Source organism: Aricia agestis, chromosome 12 (assembly GCF_905147365.1).
Source record: "Aricia agestis chromosome 12, ilAriAges1.1, whole genome shotgun sequence".
In the NCBI taxonomy this organism is placed as follows: domain Eukaryota; kingdom Metazoa; phylum Arthropoda; class Insecta; order Lepidoptera; family Lycaenidae; genus Aricia; species Aricia agestis.
In genome coordinates this window covers 12,150,168-12,175,659 of record NC_056417.1, presented here as the reverse complement: position 1 = coordinate 12,175,659, position 25,492 = coordinate 12,150,168, and positions in this window count along the sequence as shown.

Genomic DNA, 25,492 nt, shown 5'->3' with positions numbered 1-25,492 from the left:
ATGCGAGTGAGCCTTATACCGTTGGTATTAAGATCTATGTAAGGTAAAAAGCAATACGTGTGGCACTCGGAGACTGCCGCGCCGCGGTTAATTTTGTATCAAATAATGCAATTATAATTCGCATTTATTACATCTAGTCACACGCACACCAAAACACCTAGCAGATATTATTGTAAAAATTATCCAATTCACAATAGGTATCATATTTTGCAATAATAGTTCACAGTTTACCATGGGCGCCGGCAGAAATAATTTTCAAGGGGTGCAGATTTTAGTTTTCTTTTTTTTTTCTTTTTACTTTTTACTAACAACATGTGACTGTCTATTTACGTCAACAGAATACATTTAGTGCCGAAACATTACGATCTATCTTTGTACGGCATGGTAATAGGGTTACAGACGGTTTTTTATTTCAATAATTTCTGTTGATCCCGAGATTCCCAAGGGGTGCAAGTGCACCCCCTGGCACCCCCTTGCCGGCGCCCATGCAGTTTACTTCTCTGCTGACACATAAGTAAATAATAATCAATCACCTTTCCATAATATAACTAAATTAAGTCGTCTCACAAAATGTTATCACTTTGAATAGCAAGCAGGCAATATAGGGATTAGGGAAGCTCAGTTCAGGAGTTTTTCCAACATGACCGTGTCCCGCTTGGCAGCTGGGGGCGACGTGACAGCCATCCCAATATAAGACCGCGTTTGCACGAGCAGTTAGTCGCGTAGGGAAATTGGAGGTTTGGAAACATTGGTCAGTGATCAAAGTATCCTATTTATATTAGTAATTAGTATGAATATTATAGTAATTAATAATCATAATAAAAGATCTAATATTATTTAAATAGTAATATCTATGGACGCTTCACACCACGTCAGTCTGGCCCCGTGCTAAGTACCTGAAGGACTTGTGTTACGATTTCGGGTACCAGACAACGGAAATATATTAAATACTTTTATATTTATACTATACATATATTTAAGATTTTTATTATATGATACACATATTTAATACACATACCACCCAGGAACTTTGAAAATTTTTGTTCCGTCGGCGGGATTTGAAACCGCGACCCCCGGCTTGAGCTACCAACAGCCCACCAACTGTACCACAGAGGTCGTCAAATACCAAATAGTCGTCAATATAAAGTACCTATTTCGCCCGTATTATTTTATTGTAATAATTTACTATTATTTAAACAAATGCACTTATCAATTTAAAAGTAGCCGATTCTCAGACCCACTGAATATGCAGTTAAAATTTGGTTAAAGATCTAATATTATTTAAATAGTAATTAAGTATTTTACTATAGGTACGTTATATCAAGCAGAACTTCTCTCGTGTGACGGTAGCCCTAAGTTTTTCACGCTAAGCGTTACAATAGTAGCGTTCCTAATCTTTATTCATTTCAAGCTTCTCCCTTACGGATTAGGGGTTCACAAGGTGACCGTTTTAACTGAATCCCTTTTATGGCCACTACTTTTAACCCACTTGGAGATGACTTGTATTGCACATAGAGTAGCAATAGTAAATATATTATGCAAAAGTTGATAGTAGAGGGGAAATCTTTTTCTGAAACACATTTATTTAAAAAACTTGATGACGCTTGCAACTCCGTTGCGCCAAAATTTGACTACCGCGCAGTACCGTAAATTTTTTCTGGAAAAAAGTATCCTATGTCCTTTCTTGGGACTCAAAGTATCTCAATACCTTTTAACAAGATCTTGGCTGTAGCGATATCAATTTTTCTCAGCAATGACGAAAGCTAAGAAATTAAAGTTCATTATCAGTATTCATCATGTCCTTTGTCTTTGAATTACCCATAGCATAACACGATTGGTCAACTTTTATAACACAGAATAATCAATCAAAAAGAACTCTCTAAAAAGGGATTCTAATTTTGCCAACAGAGGAGAGTGATTTAAGCTTCCAAAATTTGTACATAGATTAGTTCAAGCATACACTTTAATTTGCCCATAGCTTATATGAAATGTATTTATGGTTTTTAAATTACGCGACAAAAACCATTTTGTCGCTTAAGCCCTTTCCATGTTTTGCTGTTCCATTGCTTGTTTTCTATGAGAGGCCGGGCCGGCCTTTCGTAACAGACGGACGGGGGCTAAATCGATGGCCCCAACGAATAAACGTGCAATCGAAAAAAGACAACTTTTCAGGAAGACAAAAAAACGTTTAGAACCACATAACTTTGACTACATAATAAATAGACAAATATAATGTATGATCAAATTAAAGGTAAAAAAATATCTTTCAGCTCATATATTTATTAAAAATCAAAAATTAACAGTTTACCACATATTTAAGAAAAACCATATTAAATTATTATTCTAGTGGATAATATGTGACTTATTAACACTATTGTATCAATGCACGTTTATTCGTGTCATAAATGAAGTTTTAACAACTGCAATGAAATGTTGCATGGTTATTCCACGTATATTTTTTCTCCCCTGAGCCATGCTCTGGTCATATACACGCTTATTATTGTATATTTTGTTGCTTTTACATGTTTGTAAAATAAAAAGCCCGTATATTAGTGTTAAGAAGATCGACTTATTATTTATGTAATACGAACTTATTAGTACATGGTATAAAATGTAAATCTATACTAATATTATGAAGTGGAAGAGTTTGTTTGTTTGAACGCGCTAATCTCAGGAACTACTGGTCCGATTTGAAAAATTATTTCGTTGTTAGATGACTCATTTATCGAGGACGGCTATAGACTATAAATTATCACTCTAAAACTAATAGAAGCGATGAAACATGGAAAATGTGGAAAAAATTGGGAAAATTATTTGAAGGCGCTTATCTCGCGAACTACTGGATGAATTTTTAAGTTGTTTGGCACAGATGTAGTGTAGACCATGACGTGAAGGATCATAGGCTATTTTTTGCGGGAAATGTACGGTTTCCGTAAAATTTCTCATTTATGCGGGCGAGGCCGAGTGGAACATCTAATTAGCTAATATTTTCATGTTGACGGTTCAGTAAAAAAATATTGTTGACCTAATGTTTTTGTTGATGTCGTAGGATGATTTGATAAATCCGTGTTTTCGCGAAATCCCTAGAATTTTTGCGAAAATTCGATTTATCAAATCATCCTACGACATCGTAGGATGATTTGATAAATCGAATTTTCGCGAAAATTCTAGGGATTTCGCGAAAACACGGATTTATCAAATCATCCTACGACATTGATAAATATTGACCTCCCTCGCGCCTATGCGTGGATACATACATATAAAATGGAGTACAACCTTGCCTATATTATATCCTTGAAGAGATAGACTCGGGCAAAGAAGCAGCACGTCAATAGTATTGGTGAGAGATTCGAGTGCCTTCCTTTGGGAACCTGTGAAATCTGGTCTCTGGCCTAAGCTATTGAAGGATATTTCTGAAAGCCATCCTACCATCCCTACAAGTAAAATGGATCGTTGGCCCACGACGCAAAATACAAAGACAATCTTCTGGGTAAGCTCTTTGCGTCAAACTCGACCCTTGATGACCTTGGGATAAAAACCGCCGAACATACCATTGTGGTATGTTCGGCGGTTTTTATCCCAGCAGGGGCATCATGTTGGATGTTAGGTTACATCAGCGCTCAGTGTGAATAGCCCGGCGTGCCCTTGATATCCAAAAGTCGAGTGGGCCTGACGGAATCCCTCCTATTGTGCTGAAAAAGTGTGCTTTAGAGTTGGATTCGGTCTTAACGCGTCGTTTTCGGTTCTCCTACTCTTCTGGCATTGTCTCAGCTTCTTAGAAGACAGCCTTAGTGTCCCGACCCCTAAAAAAGGTGACCGCTCAAATCCTTCCAACAACAGACCAATTGCTAAAACCTCCGTCTTCTCGAAGATAATGGAATCCATTATCAGCTCTTTCGATTTTGGCAGCCAGACATTACTAAGCGATAAACAAGACAAACAGTACAGGTTCCGAAAGGGTCGCTTGGCTGGTTATCTCTTGGCGTACCAAACTCATCGTTGGGCTCAGGTGATTGTGTGGAGAGGAGAGGCATTGCCTGTTAGTTTGGATATTGCGAAGGCCTTTGATCGGGTTTGGCTTAAAGCGCTGCTATCAAAGCGTCCATCATAATATGGGCTCCCCGAGAATTTATGTAAATAGGTCACAAGTTTTTTGGCAGATCACTGACATGCTACAGACCAACGGCATTTATTGCTATGCGGATGATAGTACAGGTGATGCCCTATCTACCGGCTTTCCCCATATTACTCGGTTAAATGTCATTGACAGTCGAAACGAACTTATGTCTCAAATAGAGAATTCACAGGAGAAAGTCTCTGAATGGGGTAGACGACACTTAGTCCAATTTAACCCCGCCAATTCTGCCCGTTCACCCGAATAGGTAACAGACGGACATATACACCTGTCGAACACTTTCGCATTTGTAATATTAGTATGAATGCGGAATTTTGAACAATATTTGGCATTGGATTAATAAAAACTTGCATCAAAAGCCGTGTATCCGGACTCGTATTTTTGAAAACATTCTTATCTTGAAACGCTGCCAAGCCGACGCGCGACGTCTCTGTACCTGCACCGAGTTTGTTCTTTTTATGCACTCCCTGCACACTATTCAGGCTTAATTTGCTCCTCCATGACCTTTATTTCCAGGATATAAAGGTTATTTTCATAGAAACTGCGAGGTACATTAAAGCTGGACAGTAGTTTTGGCACATAATACATATTAGTGTTTTGGCAAAACTTTATTTCATTTACAACTAAACAAGTTGGTAATTAATGTTAGCGGGAACAATAACAAATACGCTTTTTGTGTTAGATGCAAATAAAATTTTCTTTGTTTCATACGATATGGTATATTATGATGTTTTTTGTATATTTGTAGTCTGTAGGACAGGTAGGACGTATACTTACTGGTATTTTTTTGAGTGAAAATTTAACGGCATTGTGCACTTTTAGAGTGTAACAATGTTAAACTTCCTTAAGCATCCAAGCAAATCTACTGAGATTAAATAATATAATATATTATGAAGACTGCATAATTATTGATAATAATATATTATAATTATACAGGATGTAACAAAAATAAGTGATAATACTTTAGGGTGTGTACGTGTTCCTTGTAGAGAGTTCACTGTGAAAGTAGCAGCGCTGAAAGACCAAATTTTTTTTTCACTTTTGTATGGGGAAACTCGTGACGCTCGGGCCCTTGCCCATACAACAGTGAAAAAAAAATTCGTCTTTCAGCGCCGCTACTTTCACAGTGAACTCTCTACAAGGAACACGTACACACCCTAAAGTATTATCACTAATTTTTGTTACACCCTGTATACAGCTTCTTATTACCTTTTCACAGCTCGCGGTTTTGACGTATAATTAAGTAGAGAGACTCAAGAGAGAGATAGATATCAGCTAAGAGATTGATTAGAGATTTTGAGTTCCGATAAAGAATATCTATGGACGCTTCACACCACGTCAGTCTGGCCCTGTGGTAAGTACCTGAAGGACTTGTGTTACAGGTACCAGACAACGGAAATATATTTAATACTTTTATACTATACATATATTTAAGATTTTTATTATATGATACACATATTTAATACACATCCATGACCCAGGAACTTTGAAAACTTTTTGTTCCGTCGGCGGGACTCGAACCCGCGACCCCCGGCTTGAGCTACCAACGCGCTCACCACTGAGCCACAGAGGTCGTCAAGTTCGGTTCTCTTGCGACGAAGGAATTTCGTCGCAAGTTGCGAAACATATAGTCTATAATATTATCTAAACATCTGTACATATAAATAAAATTGGAGTGTCTGTTTGTAATATTGAAAGAACCGTTTTTGCTACATGCATATGAATATACAGGATGTAACAAAAATAAGTGATAATACTTTAGGATGTGTACATGTTCCTTGTAGAGAGTTCACTGTGAAAGTAGCAGCCCTGAAAGACCAACTTTTTTTTTCACTTTTGTATGGGGAAACTCGTGACGCTCGGGCCCTTGCCCATACAAAAGTGAAAAGAAATTTTCGTCTTTCAGCGCTGCTACTTTCACAGTGAACTCTCTACAAGGAACACGTACACACCCTAAAGTATTATCACTTATTTTTGTTACACACTGTATATACGCTTCATACACCAAAAAAACATTTTTTACAATTTTTGTCTGTATGTCTGTCTGTCTGTTTGTTCGGGCTAATCTTCGGGATAGCTGATGTAGTAAGGTGTAACTTAGGCTACTTTTTAACCGACTTCCAAAAAAGAGGAGGTTATATTTTACTTTTTTCATATTTGATAGCCGACTATCCATCTTTGTTATTATACTATGTTGACGCGGACGAAGTCGCGGGCAACAGCTAGTGTATCAATAATAATTAACTTCAAATTTTGTCAGTCTCACTAAAACTCGAAAACGGCTGAACTGGTTTGGCTCATTTCTGAGTCTGGAAATATAGAAGTCAAGGGAAGATTTATTAGGAAGAAAACGATACGAAGTTCGCCGGGTTATCTAGAATAATTACATTATACACAGTATAACAGTTATCTAAAGATAGCACAGCTGTAATCAATCATCACATGGGGTTGAAATAGCCCTCCTCGTGGACAAGGTCACCCATCACACGAGTCATTATCAAATTACTGTACGACGGAAATGGGCGAGGAACCATTTGTCGGTTTCGTGTTGCGACGTTTTTAGGCCCCTTATACACTGCGACTTTTATCAGCGATGCAGTCGCGATGCTGTCGCGATGCAGCATCGGTGCAGTCGCAAATGGTCCACCTTTACACACTTGAACTACTTTAAGCATCGATACAGTCGCGATATAGTAGCGATTCTGTCGCGATGCAGAAGCAAAATCAATGCTAAAATCTATAGTGTCGCGCGTGTGTATCGATGCTAACGCGCAACTGTATCGATATTAACGCGCGACAGCATCGATACAAAAATTGCTGGTGTCGCGATGCAGTCGCGCGTTTCGAAAACGCGCGACTGCATCGCTTTTAAAAGTCGCAGTGTGTAAGAGGCCTTAAGGCGTTATCTGATGATATTATTATTCTGCTATTATGAAGTAGACGAGGCCTGCAAATCCGTTGCGCCAAAATTCGTCTATCGCGTGCAAACCGTACATTTTTCCGGGATAAAAAGTATCCTATGTCCTTTGCCAGTACTCAAAGCATCTTCATACTGAGTTTCAGCAAAATGGGTTCAGCTGTTTGGCCGTGAAGAGGTAACAGACAGACACACTTTCGCATTTATAATATTAAGTATAGAAATTTGATAGTACTAGGTAGCTAGCCTAAATTAATATTATTTATGGTGCTTATTTAAAAATATAGTAAATCCACGAGAACAAACACAATAATGCCTTAAACATGCTGGTACAATGAAACAATTGACTTCTCAAATATAAAACAAAAAGATATATTATAGTGGAGTCACTGAAGGTTTTCACCTCCGATTTCGTTGAACCTCCATCGATTTTCATGAAAATTGGTGAGTAAGTGAGGGATACCCTAAGAAACAAAAGTGACATAGTGCCAACTTGCGCTTTTGCCCTGGGAGTGGATGCCAACCCTTCTCGGGGGTGAAATATTTTTAAACAAAAAAAAAACCGCAAAAATCGATAAACAGACAAATTTTAAGCAAAATTTGTTTTTTAAAGTTTTTGGAATAAATCAATACTTTCCGAGTAATTAAAGATCGAAGATTGTGATTTTTCGAGATAAAATTACATGTTTTAAAACGGTTTTTCATAAATAACTCAAAAACTATACGTTTTTACGAAAAATATGTAATAGCCTAAATTAAAGTCAATAAAATAACAAATAAATGCCTAATTTTAATAACCCTCTAATTTTAATTTAAAATGAAATATAGGTGATTATATGTATACTTTTTTTCGGCGAGTACTTTAATCTAAACATTCATACACAAATAACGGAAAATTGATGTATTTTATGACACATACTTCCTGAACACTTTTTAAAGTACTTAAAATTACCTTTCTATTGAGTACTGTAAAAAGTTAATAGCATTAAAATTGAGCAAGTTATGATAAAAATAAAATGACACTTTCGAATTTTTTTGGAAAAAACGAAAAATAAAACGTTTACCATTTCTACAATATCTCAAATTTATGGTTATCCCTAAAGGCTTTTCTTTATTTTAGCATAAGTTATGACCTCAAAAAATTAACCTGCTTTAGAATCCTTACTTTTGAAAAAAAAGATGATTTCATAAAATTTTGGTTTTATAATTTTCGTAAATTTCGTTTTCTTTTGGATATAACTTTTAAAATATTGGATATTCGTAAAAAAACTTTAAGAACAAAATTTGAGTTTGTTTCCTAAAAAAGCTTTTGGTTTTCTTTTTATTTTTGTAGGATGAAAAATAGCCAACTTTTACTGCGATAACCACGTAACCAGCACTTATTAACCCTTTTTATTTTAAAAATTAAGGGCTTTAAAAAAAGTTTCTTAGCATGATCTCAAAGCTCTTTAAAATATTTTTTAAATGAACCTAGTAACTAAAAAATTAAGGGAGCTATGGTAATAAAACAAATAAATTATTTTTTGAAAAAAATTTGAAGCAGAGATTTGGTATTCTTAAATTGCAGGAAAACGTGTCTATAGGTACTAAATTAAACATACGTCATATATGGGTACGTGTATGTGTCTTTTCTTGACAGAAAAAGTGAAAGAAATGGTAAACATTTACTGGAAAAAGTAGTGGGGCTTTCGAGGATGACGTGGTCTATTGAATATTTTAGTATATTTTCTAAATTATAACAATTAAAATACCTCCACACCAGTTTTGGTGATAGGCAGGAATAATTTTACAGTGCTCAAGTGTGTGCGCAGTACACTAGAGCCTTCTCTCTTCCTTTACTCTTAAAATCCCCACTAGGTTAGTGAGATTCGATAGAAAGGGGATAACCTGGTATTAATTTCAGATATTCAGTGGGAAAACAATAGACAATCCAAAAATAAAAAATCGGCCAAGTGCAAGTTAGACTCGCGCACGAAGGGTTCCGTACCACAATAGAGCAAAAAATAGGCTGAAAATTGTGTTTTTTTTTGTATGGGAGCTCCCCTTAATTATTTAATTAATTTAAATTTTATTATTAATTATTAAAGTCCAAATGCAACTGTGTTAAAAATAACGTTGGTTGTATGGGAGCCCCCTTAAATATTAAATTTAGTTTGTTTTTAGTATTTGTTGTTATAGCGGCAACAGATATATACATATTACATAATCTGTGAAAATTTCAGAATTCTAGCTATAGCGGTTCCTGACTAACAGCCTGGAGACACACAGACAGATGGACAAACGGACAGACATCGATGTCTCAGTAATAGGGTCCCGTTCTTACCCTTTGGGTAACGGCTCAGCTGAGAGCTGTGATGAACTAGAATAAAATGTGTTTATTTTTTAACCGACTTAAAAAAAGAGGTTATCAATTCGACGCGTATGTATGTGATATTTCCAGAACTGCCCAGTTTTTGTATACATAGTCTATTTCAGTGTCTGAACAAATGTGCAAAATTTCAAATGTATGTATGTTTTTATGTTTGTGTTCGCATAATTCCGGAACTACAAGTCCAATTTAAGTAATTTTTTTGTTATACTGGGTATTATTCAACTTTGGGAACCCTACAAGTTTCACCAAAATCGGTTCAGTAGTTTTTGAGATAAAGCAATTTTAATTCTCAACTTCGTACTATTTTGAAGTCGGTTTTATCTTTTTAAAATACTAGGTATTACTTAATTATAAGATAAATTAACGTTCCATCCAAACTTTTTTATCAGGTTTAACTAACTGATAAAAAAGTTAGAACTATTATTAAGCAAGACAAGCCGTAGTTTTTAAGGATAAAAAGTTTCGCAATAATTATAATTTTAATACCTACATACTTAGCAAATAAGATTTTACTTCTCTCGTGTACAATAATTAAATAGGCTTAAGTTTTTTAACCAATAGTTTTACAGTGATTTTGCATCAAGAGAGTAGTTTGTAAGTGTTGAAATTTCATCGTCAACCAAAAATTATATCATAAAATATATGAAACAAACCCTGTATGTAATATTTAGAAACTCAGAAATACAAAAGGTGATTTTTTCATAGTTTTTCATTTAAGGGGTGGTTGTTAAAAGGGTTAAAAATTTATTAGAATCATAAATCAGGCATAAAAATATTGAAAAAACGTTTATATTATGTAATTAAACACAATTACTAAAGCCAGAATGGTTCGATTTGCATTTTTTCTCCTTTTTGAAAAAGGGGTGAATTTCACCCCTAAATTGCAAAAAGCGCAATACGAGCGTATGTCACTTTTGAAGTAGAGGGTAAAACATACTCAATTCCAAAATTTCATCCAAATCGATGGAGGTTCAACGAAATCGGAGGTTGTGCCTGATTTTTGCCTTCATTAACTGTACTATTAGCCGACTTCAAAAAAGGAGGTTATCAATTCGACGAGTATGTACTTCGTATATGTATTATGTATGTAATATTTTCAGGACTGTCCAGTTTTCGTATAATATGTTAGTCTATAATTATTGGCGTCTGAACAAATGTGCCTTTCAAAAGTGTATGCGTGTATCATGTATCATGTAAGTATGTATGTTTTTATGTTTGTGTTCGCATATCTCCGGAAATACAAGGCCGATTAAAAGTGATTTTTCTTTTGTTGTACTAGGTATTATTCAACTTAGGAAATGCTACAAGTTTCATCAATATTGGTTAGTAGTTTTTGAGATAGAGAATTTTAATTCCTACTTACGTACAATTTTTAAGCCTCTTTTTATATCTTTTTAAAATACTTACTAATAATATTATTTCAGAAGCATAAACCAGCTCAACGTTTAATTTCCTCGATGTATATAATGTAAAATGTAGGTGTAGATCAGAGGTTTCCAAACTTATTCTGTCTCCTTTAAGAACAAATTATATTATAGCGCCCTTAGCTTAGCTTAGCTTTGTTTCAATTTAAAATGCATCCTGATGAAATAAATCACCCCCTAAGCCTCTACACAACCCCTCCAATTTTTTTCTGGGTCCCACACCGGCCCCCTTCAGACCTTCAGCGCCCACAAGGGGGCGTTATCGCCCACTTTGGGAAAGGCTGGTGTAGATTATAGATCGTTCCCCCGAACTCTGACTGTTTACTCACGGGCTTATTTCAAGAGCAAAGTTCAGTTTGCATGTTTCTATTAGAGCCTATTTTGATGGGAAATGTTCGGGGAATTTCCGTGAATTCCGTACTTTGAACAGCGTTTGATACATAAAACTTGATAACTGATAATCGTTCGAAATTAGGATTAGCCTGCGCTCGTGGTATGGAATTCAAATATTGGACTTATGAAGCTTACATGGTGCAACAAAATAATTATAAAGAGGGCGATTCCACTATCGCGGGTGCAACGTGATAAAATTTAGTATGCAGATACTTTGTGTCCCAGGAAAGGACATAGGGTTTTTATAACGGTAAAAATGTACGGTCCGCAAGCGATAAACGAGTTCACGCACAACGGAGTTGCGGGTGTTATCTAGTACAGACATAAAAATCTCGTGAAATATGGAAACACAAAAATATGTAAAGGTGATCGCATATTTATCAGCAAGCACGCGCCGTCGCGTTCGCGCCGCATTTTAGAATTCGTTATATGAAATGATGTGAAACCTCGCACGTTTGTCAACACCGTACGAGTACGCATCGCATTTTCTGAACTATGCGGCGCGTACGGTACGCGTCTGACAAACGTGCGATCAGCCTACAAGCATGCTTTTAGCGGATGATATTGTCATGATGTCATGCTGTGGATATAATAGGGAACATGCAAATATAATATTTATGAAAATGTTGCTATTAAAACTTTAAAAAAATATAAAAAAGGTTAATATTTTATGAAATAATTTTTTTTTTCAAAAATTACCAGTTAAAAGTAACTTGCGGATTTCAAATTACCTATCAGCGTTCAGTCATGAGTCATGACGTCACATATGCTATCCCCGGGTTCTATTTAGCGTTATAAACGACCAAAATGCCTCCATTTTGAGCGTTTTGATCGTTTTTAACGCTAAATGGAACGCGGGGCATGACAACTTTTTGAGAAGTACGATCAGACTGTATGACGTCACTACTGTTTGACAATTATTGACAATGGCCCCACATTGTCAATAATTGCCAAACAGTAGTGACGCCATACAGACTATAGATCCGATTTGGCGCCAAAATTTATATTGACAATTTTAAACCGCATTTTTTGCAGTAAATTCCAGTGTTTTAATTTTTGAATATACTTGTAGTCTACATGGAGTTCTTTAAAATAAACACAAAAATAAAAATATCGCATCGTCCCTATTGTAAAAAATTATTTGATGACAATGAGGGCATTTTTTTTTAAGTTTTATTTATTTTTTACCGGTAAATGGCAGTTAAACAAGGTTTAAGCAGCCGAATAAATGCACATAATGCAGCAAGTACGTAGACGTCACGTACAGCTACCCGTTAGCACCTCCTGGCCTCTCCATCATGCCCCAGACAGGTTGGAAATATAATTATATCGCGAACAATTCCTAGGAAACTTAGCTTATGAATAATTCAAGGAAGCCAGGTAGAAGTTTTCATATTATTGAGCATAATTTTTTAACCGAGCTTAAACTCACAAATGGTTCAACTTTGTCGGAATAATAAATAGTTGATGGAATCCGCATTACAGAACATACCTCGATTCTGCTGTGTCAATTCGGCTTTAATGCAGCAGCTTTCGTTGTGCAAATTAATGGTATTCTTTATAAATGTCATGCCAACAACGTCTTCGCTTTCTGATCGTCCAAAATAAATTCTAAAAATTTGTTTATAAATTACGGTCAATTCAGACCACAACACGTCGCGTAGATGAATTTCTAAAAATTTTACAGACTTCGATTGCGTGAGACGTCTTGCAAATATAATATCAATTCAATACAAATTTATACTTAAATTGCATCTACGCGTCGCTTTGCGGCCTGAATTGACCCTAAATTGTATAAAATTTAAAAGAATATTTTTTTTATGAAATAAGGGGGCAAACGAGCAAACGGGTCACCTGATGGAAAGCAACTTCCGTCGCCCATGGACACTCGCAGCATCAGAAGAGCTGCAGGTGCGTTGCCAGCCTTTGAAGAGGGAATAGGTTAATAGGGGAGGGTAGGGATGGGAAGGGAAGGGAATAGGGGAGGGTAGGAAAGGGAATAGGGTAGGGGATTGGGCCTCCGGTAAACTCACTCACTCGGCGAAACACAGCGCAAGCGCTGTTTCACGCCGGTTTTCTGTGAGAACGTGGTATTTCTGCGGTCGAGCCGGCCCATTCGTGCCGAAGCATGGCTCTCCCACGTCTATATTTTGATGTTTGATAAAAATGGAACAAATAATAACGTTAAGTTTAATATAGTAGAATCCGGGTACTGATTTCTTAGAAGTTGGAATTCTTGAAACTCGCTTCGAGTGTTACCGCTTAATGATTTGCACATTTTTATCTATACTTCTATATTTATACTTACTTCTATACTAATATTATAAATGCGAATGTGTGTCTGTCTGTTACCTCTTCACGCTCAATCCGCTGAACCGATTTTGCTGAAATTTGGCATGGAGATACTTTGAGTCCTGCGAAAGGACATAGGATACTTTTTATCTCGGAAAAGTTTACGGTTATGGAGTTGCAGTCGTCATCTCCTTCATAACGTTTTTAATGCAGTCTGATAATGATTCTGAGCGTTGTTGCTAAACTCGCTGCGAGTCCCCAATGAGTGCACTTCACAACTTTTAATGAATATTTACAAATTAAAAACGTGTTTCAATGAATTAGTTTCATGAATTCGACCGTGTGTTTTAATTATGGCAATTAAAATTTCATTTGCCAGTCTAGACGAGAACATTATAGTGTAGAAGTTGTTCAAAATTATTTCTATAATTGCGGAATAGTTAACAGTATATCATGTTGTTCCTAAAACAAAATATTATGGTCCAAACAACAGACGTTAGAAACTTCATATCGAATATACGAGAATGTATGACATGTCGCTTAGTTTGGACTATAGTATTTATTTATAACAACATAATAAAGAACCATTTATATGTTTAACTCAGTTCATGCGTAGTAAAAGTTAAAATTTCATATTTTTTTCTATCTTAATCCAGTCAAAAATGTATTACATATGAGTAGTACCGTACAGCTAAAACAAAATACTTACAATAAATAATTTGAGGCCTTACGAGCAAGTTCGTAGATACTACGTTTATAGGTGCTATATAGGTCCTATGAATTTATTGTACAGGCTATTACTAGTTACTAGACGAACAACCCTCCCAGCAAGTAGTTTACTGTTACGGGTTTACAACCGCCGGGGGGCTAACCCGCGATTTTACTGCCACAAGTGCATTTAATCCCCGTAATGCCACTCATATAAGCGTATTATGGCTTTGTGGGGTTGCTTATCGAACCGCTGTAGCCTGTAACATAGCTCAATAGACTTCTAAATTTGGCTATCCTGTAGATTTTAATCTACTAGGTATACGTTAGCCAATTTTACAAATAAATATATTAAGGGCCTGTTTCACCACTTCCTGATAAGGTGCCGGATAGACTATCCACAACTTATTTGACAGATGCTCCATACTCTATCTGTCAAGTTAAGTGGATAGCTTATCCGACACTTATCAGGAAGTGGTGAAACTGGCCCCAAGTGTATTTAAGAATTAATCTGCTTGTCTATGCCTGTCATGTGACTGATACAAGCAGACCTTTACAGGGTGTGACAACGTGCTAATAATATTTTGGGGTTGTAACTTGTAATGTATCCGTTCCACAGAGTTCTATGTGCAAGTAGCAGCGCTGAAAGAGAAGAATTTTGGTTATGATTTATATGAGCAAGCGCCCCAGTATCATTTATTTGGCCATACAAAAGTTTTAATAAAAAAAGTTTTTCTTTAAGCGCTGCTTTAACAGTTAACTCTATGTGTATGAACACAGTACAGTACTCCCAAATTAATAATGCGCATGGAAATCTTCGCTAATTGTTGTAATCACGAAAACACCCGAAACTATGAAACTTGCATTTTGCATCTTGTTCAAAGGAAATAGAAGTAAATATCATATGGCCGGTGGCTGTCCGCTGTCGCCGGTCACCGGGAAGCCATCGTGGCGTTGCCATGGTAACGTCTAAGCAACGTCTGGCGACTCTACGTCGCTGCAAAGCTCTGTTTAAAACAGCGCTTGCAGCGACGTCTTCCGACGCTCGGGAAATACGACCGTTGCCGAAAAATAACGAAAATTTCTATGCGCATTATCACTTTGGGAGCACTGTACAGTGTACACACCTTAATTATTATTATTACTGATAACAGTAAGCTGTAGGTGACAATACGCACTGCTATAAAACCTCTCCGCACCGATATAATTTAGTTCCGCACAACTAAGTTTAACACCGCCACTAACATGTACACGCTATTACTTTCCAGTCTGATGGGGTCGATTTAGTACCATTCCATGTTTGCGGCCACTCCATAATCTATACTAATATTATGAATCAGATTTTTCATAAGCTAGGTGTTTATAAAGAATAAAAAAAAATTTTAGTTGTAAAAATATTGTATTGCAAACAAATGGCAAAAATTCGTACTTTAATTTTTATAGATAAAAGTAGATATAATATACTTAGTAGGGACGTCAATTTGATCCAGGGGGGGCAGCTGCCCCCCCCCCTGCCCCCCCCCTCGATACGCCCATGTCGACCTGCATTAATAAAATCGCTATTACTGAAGTCTGAAGGTCGGTTACAGACGTTCATAAAATAGTTAGAAGAACCCCAATTTTCCAGCACTGAATGGGCTGATGTTGATGAACTAAGAACACTTCTGATCACGTCAACTTTCAAACAAAAAAACCAGATCAAACCAGTGTTTGATCTGATTTTTGGACCAGTTTAGATGCTACGCTGACACAGACAGACAGATGTACACGTTAAACATAGACCTTATTACACCCCTCTTTCCCCTCAAAAATCAGACCTCAAAAACAACTTTTTTTACAAGCATGTTGAATATAAAATAAAGTAACATATATTAAAGTTTCGCAACAAAAAACCCAATATATTTAAACTCTAACACTAGACATTGGAAAAACTTTGACCCCTTAACTTTTCCTTATCGCAAGGAAACTGCTCAACTTATATTTTCTTTTGCGAAGGAAAATTTAAACACTATTGTACTAAGACGACGTAAAGTATGACAAATGAACTATTTATGTTAGGAGTTTTTGTACACGATTTATTTTATAAAAATCCGATACGACATGCTGTCGGATTTTGGTCCATACATCCAACTGTGCAGTCTGTGCACAGTTAAACACGTCATATTATTATTTCAGGATTTTGACAGAAATGTTGTCAAACGTCAAACAATACTTTTAGTAGACTACCCCTGTGGCTCAGTTGGTGGGCTGCAGTTGGTATCTCAAGCCGGGGGTCGCGGGTTCGAATCCCGCCGACGGAACAAAAAGTTTTCAAAAGTTCCTGGGTCATGGATGTGTATTAAATATGTGTATCATATTAAAATGTTAAATAATATATACGTAATAGTATAATATTTCCGTTGTCTGGTACCCGTAACAAGTCCTTCAGGTACTTACCACGGGGCCAGACTGACGTGGTGTGAAGCGTCCATAGACTATTATGGATTATTATATTAGTTTGCTGCCTTTGCTGGTGCTGCCTCAGCGTGAAAACATGGCAGTAATATTATGTCCTAGTAAGGGCCTGTTTCACCACTTCCTGATAAGGCTATCCACCAATTAACTTGCCAGATCAAGTATGGAGAATCTGTCAAAAAAGTTGTAAATAGCCTATTAGGCACTTTATCAGAAAGTGGTGAAACAGGCCCTTAATGTAAAATAGCATTGGATAGGCATGTAAAGTATTGAATTACAACAAAGTTAACTTTAGCCACAATACTTTTCTTATCGGAATAAAACCGATAAAGATTACTTTCCCAGATGGTTCTAACATAATACAACTATGATGTGAAAACCTAATTTTCCGAGGTTTGAAAAGGACATTCACATTTTCCAATAAAGGAGCAAATCACAAGAAGTAGTGCGTGTTCGATAATGAAAAATCATACTCCTATATTTTATAGACGAGGAGTGTTCAAGCAAGAAGTGGCCCCACACAAACTGCCCCACTTTAGGGCAATTTAGGTTTGACGTTACATGGATCTGCCTCATTCTATTGATCCTAACTAGGCGGTTAGGCAAATTAGCTACCCGGCTGTACATAGGCCAAATGTATGCCTGAACCCGATGAAGTTACATAGGTCTCAACCAGATCATTAGCATAGATTGTCGTACACAAATCGGAAAGAAATTAATTTATATTAAACTAATCCTTACTTAGTAACATAATACACAAGACGTATTACTGATCCTTACTAGAATAATTTGATTATTGTACGCGATTCCGCGATTAGAATAACCATACACGGTTATTCCCTTTTTAACGGGCAAAACACACAAGCAATCCAGCATCTGTCAAGACGTGTCGTCTGGCAACACAGAAGGGCTGGCAACATCGGACTTCCTTCGGCTTCAACTTGACAGTTGACACTTCCTTCAATGAATCCACCCCGGCGGGGTGCAAGTTCTTTTCTTCAACGTAATAACCTTTTTTATATTAGTTTCTTTCTTAACGTCTTATACAGTCCACAAGTTATCTTATATATTTAAACGAGCAATTCTTGTATATATATATAATTGGAATCTCGGAATCGGCTCCAACGATTTTCGTGACATTCAGTATATAGGGGTTTCGGGGGCGATAAATCGATCTAGCTAGGAATCATTTTTAGAAAATGTCATTTTATTCGTGTTTTATCAAATACCGAGCAAAGCTCGGCCAAACAGCTAGTGAACATTATAAAATATGCGATCTTTCGCATGCTGTTTGTATACTTATCTGTTAACTTCACTGTTCACAACTTAGGTCGGTACCTAACCGATTTTATGGATAAGTATATCTTAGGTATATAGATACTTTACATCCCAAGGATAGAAAGTTATCCTGAAAAATGCACGATTTTCCCGTGATAAATAAATTCGGAGCAATGAAGTTGCAAATACCTCCAATAGACTTGGAGAATGGACTACTTTTCGTATAACAATTTATTCCATTAAATGGTAAAGTGTTTATAAAATAACAATAAAAAAAAGTCCGTCAAAAATACTTCGTAGCTCATCTTGAGCCTCGAAATCATAATAAAAATATATTGTACTGGCATTGAGGAGCCAATATGTTGAACACAATAAGTTTATATCGGCCTGCGCGGGAAAATCACTCAACAATAAAGTATTATGGGGGAATCCCAAGGTTTTTGTGCACTTCATTGGCCAGGTGTCTAAGAAGGATACGGATAATTCTTGATATAGTAGCCTACCTAGAGTAGTTTACCTAAATAGGTGTCACACAATCGAAAATGGAATAGTCTCATACACACAAATGTGTGACAAAGATTTAGAGACGTCAGCTGTTTATTTGTGTTATTTATACAGGGTGCAATTAAACCTTCCTTCCAAATTTATATATATTGATCCTTGTTAAAAATAAAAATACATGTATTTTTTCTTTTATAATCACTCAGTACTAAAATGTTGAGAAATAGCTTCCGATAGTTATCCTAAAAAACATTACAATTAATGGAAACGATGCTTCGGCCGCGCGTAACCGGAGTACTATTATATATTCTGTGGCGTGACGTGACCCCGCGCGCGCGCCTCCACCCGCGTCACCCCCGCTCATTCCCCGCGCCGCGAGTGACCATTCTGCAACGATTTTAAATGGGATAAAATATGTCATTGAAAAAAATAACACCCAATTTATTTTAGTTAAATGGACTCTTCTAATGATACCTAAGCCCTGGAAAAAATTTGGTAGGAAGGTTTAATTGCACCCTGTATAGACTATATGACGTCCGCATTTGGTTGCCCTAATATTAGTTTTTCATGCGGGAACTGACATTTTTCCGGGATAAAAAGTAAATATTCTACTTTCTTTCCTGGGACGGGAAAGAATCTCCAAACCGATTTTCAGCAAAATCGTTACAGCGGCTTAGGCGTGAAGATGTAACAGATAGGCAGACAGACAGACAGACACACTTTAGAATTTATAAATTAGTAAGTATGGATAGCTCCTGCACCCGTAGCATGGCTACAGTAAAAATACGAAAGTATAGACAAGATCTTTACTGCGGCTAGCCGCGATCGACAAAAAATCAAATATAATGGCACTTTATGACATAGAATATAGGTTATAGTCCTAAAAATGCAAATAAAATCCTACCTTATGATGTAGAGTGTAGACTATAGCCTATACTCTATGTCATAAAGTGGCATTTTAACTGAATTTTTGTCGATTGAAGCTAGCGGCGGGTAAGATCGGAATGGCACCTTCAGTTTATCTCCGCTGTTTGTCTATACTTTCCTATTTCTACTGTAGCCACTAGCCATGATACGGGTGCATAAGACTTCTCGTAGAGCTCAAAGAGTTTGCGTGATAGATTTCAAGTTTTTAGCGAATAGCTTATCTTACGGTTTTCATACATAATATTACAGGATATCGAAATTTTTGGAATCAAAGAAAGTCAAAATCTAGCCTTCTAACACACAACCAAAAACCAAATATGTTATTGGTATAATTCACAAGATTGTTTCGTTTAAGAGGAGTCCACACCGCCGTTTTTCCATACAAACGTTGTCCCCTGTTTCCTCCCTGGATAATGCCGGTAGAGTAATGATTTTTTTCCTAAATATCAATGGCCATTATTAGCATGTCCCTATGTTTTCTTTTTTTTCATAATTTAATTATTAAAAAAGATAAGAACGTCCAAAAACCCAAAAAAATGGCCAGATTTTCCTCTGTGTTCAAACACTCAGAAAACAAAACTGGCTAAAATATACAAAAAAAAAAAAAAAAACATACGAACACAGCTCAAGCCTTGCTTTAATTTTCAATGAAAAAAGTACTTAAATCGGTTAAGTTTTGGAAAAGGAATCATCGGACAACGAATCGAAGATTTTCTGTTCTTTTATTAGAACTTTTGTCGTGTTATCTCTATCGCGCTCTGCGGTGGGAGACTTGAGATTGGTGAAACAGCAATACATTTTCAAATACCTATTTTCAATTTCTCTCGCCCCTGGTGTATCCTCTTAAAGTGGAAAAATAAGAACACGCGGTTACTCCAATTCTAATGTAGGTCTAGCCAAGGCTGTTCCGCAACAGGCGGCAACTTTTCTCAAAGCCAGAAACACTTACCACGGTATCTTCCATCTTAAATCAGGGACTAAACCAGTGCGGCTACAGACGTCCAACTTCCACTATTATGTGGGCACTGTCACTACGTAAGCTCCGAACTTTATCGCAAGTTTAAACCCTGTTTAACAGTTGGTTAAGTATTCGTCTTGCTGCCGCTAAAAACCGGTTCAACTTCGACGTTTATTCGATTAGCTGATGATGCTTGATGAGCGCTGAACTCTGAAAGTGAGCCGTCTCGCCTAAAGGGCTAAGGGTTAAGTTATACCAGATTCTGTGAATTGAGAATTTTCGTTTAAGAGGGTGACTCCCAAAAAATCAAACATCGTCCTTCTCTCTTCACACTCACTCTTTCATATGCCAGGTGAAAAAGTATGACGCGGATTATTGCCAAATTAGTTTTTTCTGAATAACTCGATAAATATACAACATTTTAATAATCCGCTAGGTCGGTTTCTCAATGATAGAATTTTATACAATATTGTTAAAATATTAACTTAGTTCAATACACGGTTATGGTAATAAATGAAAAATTCGTGAAAATTAGATGCATCTTTGTGATTTTTTTCTATCGAGAAAATTTAAGATATCGTGTTTTTGCTCAGACCGAATTCTCGGAAATAAGTAGTATCTAATTTTAGAAAGTGAAACAATTTGGGGCTTATTTTCAAGTATAAAAATGAATTATAAAATCGAAAGTTTTGGGTTAGTCGCCCCCTTAAATTACTAGATGACGCCCGCAACTCCATTGCACCAAAATTTTTCGCGCGGGAACCGTACGATTTTTTGGATAAAAATTATCATGTCCAAAGGTTTCCCGAGATATAAGGTATGTCCATACGAAATTCCAACAAAATCGGTTCAGTGGTTTGAGTGTGAACTGGTAAGAAACATACACTTTCGCATTCATAATAATATTTTATTGTATGGAATCTAGGCATTGAGAATTTTCATCTAAATTTATTGAAAATTTTACACGGTTTTAGTCAGATTTTATTCGATAATTTTAGCGAAATTAGAGGTAAGTAAAAAATGTTCGGCTGAATGTGACAGTTAGGGCCTGTTTCACCACTTCCTGATAAGGCTATAACCTAACTTGACAGATAGAGTATGGAGAATCTGTCAAATAAGCCTATCCGGCACCTCATCAGGAAGTGGTGAAACAGGCCCTTAATCTATTAGAGTTTCGATTGTGAGCAACTTTACCTAGTAGATAATAATATTATATTTATTAAAACACCATGAAATAATCCGATACCCGTAACCGAAACCGTAAAATACCGTAAAAACTGCAGGTGACATTTATATTTAAAAGGACTTTTAAATTCACCGTTCTATTTCTTTTTGTGCACTTTTTCAACTGTTTTTATTCCTGCAGTCCGCATATTTTCTCGTGGTCCCGACGTACGCTTCCCGTTGGCCCCCGATTAAACTTGGTGCTTCGGCCATTTTGGTCGAGAAACATTAAAATAGTATACCTATACTAGGCATCAATTTAAAATTAATCTACTTTCAACTCTTTATCTATAAACCATTATAAACCAGGTTACATTTTACCAAAGAATCGTGACAATAATCATATAACGGTATTTTTATAAAATCTTATAAAATCACGGTATTTTTTATACATTACTTACACAGAAAGATTGAAATATTTTTGGTCTTGACATCAATTTTTCATTATTGGTTTTGTTAGTCCTATGAAATGGGGCTATGATTATGAAAATAGGTCGCAACGAGAACGACCAGTTCCGTTGGTATGTACATCAACGAAATAATAATAATAACACCTCAATTATAATATTATTCTTAGTGCCAAATGTGTAAGCAGCAAGCACTATAGCATATTATAAGTACATACTTAATAAATTATGTAGAAGCATCCTGGAACGAAAGTTTGACTCGACTGGCAAAAGAGTAGGATGTCTTTTTAACAAGCCCATTGTATGCACAAAACACCTTTACTGTCAGAAATTCAAGTGATTGGCCTACATTGTACTAATTTTTGAAGACAAAATTTCCCAAAGGGGAAAACTCCAATTCAGAAGTTCCAAGAAACACTGAACCATAATTTTATGGATCTTATATTATTAGATGAAATTAATCTTTATCGGCTACTTATCTAACTGCCGCACTCAGAGACGTCTTTAAATTCATAAAGAGTTTGACAGAAAATGTAAATGTAGGCTTATGTCAAACCCTAATTTGATTACAGTTACGGACGCTATCACAAAAATTATTACAAAAATTAGCAGGTCAGTACGAATATCGACCTTATTAAAATAACATTCAATATCAGCGCGCCTTGTACGGTGGCGGTTACGACGCTCGCCGCGTTCTTGATAGGGCGAAAATGTATGAAGAAATTTGAGAGCGTTTCTTATTTTTCTTATAAATGGAAATGTTATTTATTTTTATATAAAATATTTAGCTATTCCTACAGAGGACTAAATAAGCAACATTTTTTTGTATATTTATTTTCCTTAGTTTAGTGTATTTACTATTTAGCTATAATGGTACCTAATCAAACCCCATTTTTTAAATATTTTTGCGATTATTGTGATGGTCAAAACGTATTTATGTGAAAATGTTGTATGCGGCTATAAAATTGTATGTGGTTGACGTGGAGATGAATATAATATTATCTTTCATTTGAATTTGAAACCAAAATATCCTCGCAGTAATACTTTAAAATGGTACCTGAAAATCGCTGATATTTGTGAAAAAATGTGATAGCGGCCTTAAGTAATTAATATTCGTCTTTAAGTGTCGAAACACACTATGCCAAATTTCCGCGGCGGAAGTTCGGCTTGATTCCGCCTGCAATGTATTTTAAATTACCGATGACACACCATGCCAAAATTCCGTCACATAATTTTATTTTGTATGCGTTTGACATTGCTGACGTAATCATGCGGAATTTCCGCCGCAGAAATTCGGTATAGTGTGTTTTTAAGACAGTGCGACAAATAATGGGCTAAATTTTTCCCATGACTGCGACTCAATAGCAAATGACATGGGAAATCGTACATTTTGCTGTGGTAAAAGCAGTTTATTTATCAGAGAAGTCGATTCCTAATCAGATGAGGGACCTAAGTAGTTTGGTTGCGTTATGTCAAACCCAGCAGACAGATCAAAAATAACATTGAGTTGAAATGATCCGATCAAATGACGTTGGTCTGTCAACTGCCTATAGCTTTGTCCACACTGTGCCTTTTTCTTTTCGTCAAGGGCATGCATAGCACAGTCAACAGCGAACGTGAGGCATGCCCGCGACGCATGCCCTCTGACCGTATCCAAAAAACAACAATAACAATGTTGGCGTTGCGTTCGTTGACGCATTCAATAATTGAATGCGCCAAAACGAAAATTGAATGAAAGAAGATGAGGAGAAACTTCATAAATCTATACTACTAAGATAGAATCATTTTACTGCGGGAAAACAACCATCTGGGGGCACGGCAGTTGAGCATTACAATTTCACGTAGTAGTAACAACAGAAACATAATAAAAGACGAAAGCGCACAGTGTGGACATAGCTAATGGGACTCAATTTCCTCGATGGTACAATAATTCAGCATGCACAATAAGGACATTTATTTACACGCAAAGTTTAGCAGATCTTCCATAAGTGGTTCTATAGAAATCAGTTCTAACAATGGATTCGTTTAATTCATCTTCCCGTTTAAAAGTTTCTATCGAGTAACACTCCCAACGCCATTAGTGTTAACGAGCGACGGCAAAAAATCCTCAGATATATTCAACCGAGTATAGAAATTAGACATAGAATAAGAGGAGAAAGAGAGGCGTTTCCAGACTTCGGCACGGTGTTTGTGGTGTTTGTGTGCGTGAGACTAGACGTATGCGAATTATAATTGCATAAAAGATGAAAAATGCTTTACCGTTCAATGCTTTACCGCGGCAGTTGACAGTCCCCGAGTGCCACAACATTTTTTCATCTATTTTTATTTTGGTTAAGAATGCTCAGAAAAATTCGCGCGTTTAAACATAGGTTAATTTAATTTTTCGGTATACAGTAGCTAATGCTTTTTTTTTCGTGAAGAAAATTTAATTATCATTTTCATTCATCATCATCAGTCATTTTAGTGATTTTTTAGTTTAAAAATATTTGATTTCTATTTAAACATTGTGTACAACTGTACATGCATCTTGTTTAATTTTAACCGATTTAACAAGTAACAAATTTAAGGTTTCAAACATGTTTGATCCCAAAATATTAAGTTAACATTTGCCTTCGAGAACCCCCGACATTAGACACACATTGTTCTCTGAAATTTTAATTATCGAAAGTTCAGGCAAAAACTCTTACCGGAGAACAAACAAACATAAATGTTATTAAATTTTGAAAACGTTATTGGAGTTTACCAATAATGGAAGAGGGTGTTTGCTTGTGATTTGGTATACCAGTGGGGTATAATTTTATAAGTAAAATAGCTGACCCGGCAAATATTGTTTTGCCATATAATTTTTTTCTAGTATGAATATAAAAATTAAAACCTAATAAACCTAACCTAACCAATGTACTTTCAGAGAAGTTGATTCCTAGGCAAATGGGGGACCTACGTAGTTTGGTCGCGTTACGTCAAACCCAGCCGACAGATCATAATACGAATAATAAAAACTAAGGAATCGTAACTCCCATACTATTACCGTTTTAAATTTGGTTCCTTTTGATCTGTCATGTAACGTCAGCCTAGTACCGCTCAAGGTCACCTAAATATTTCAAATGTATTGAAATGTGTACCTAAGGTACACTTTTTTGACAAGTATTGTGGAGCATGTTTTTTGACGGAGTTACTTTTCCTTAGTTTTTATTATTTGTAGTAATTAACATTAAATTAACATGATCCGACCAAATGACATAATATGGTCTATCAACTACATAGGAATCAATTTCCTCGATGGTACATACAAAATTTCATTAAAATCGGTTGAAACGTTTTGGAGGAGTTTACGCACCAACACTGTGACACGAGAATTTTATAATATTAGATCGAAAATATACTAAGGAAACAAAAATTAATAGATAGTATTTATTTTAACGAAGATCTGGAAACTGTATGTGATTTTATATTTCGTGTTTTGTGCATTTTCTAAGATGTGCGATACTCATAGAACTTACGTT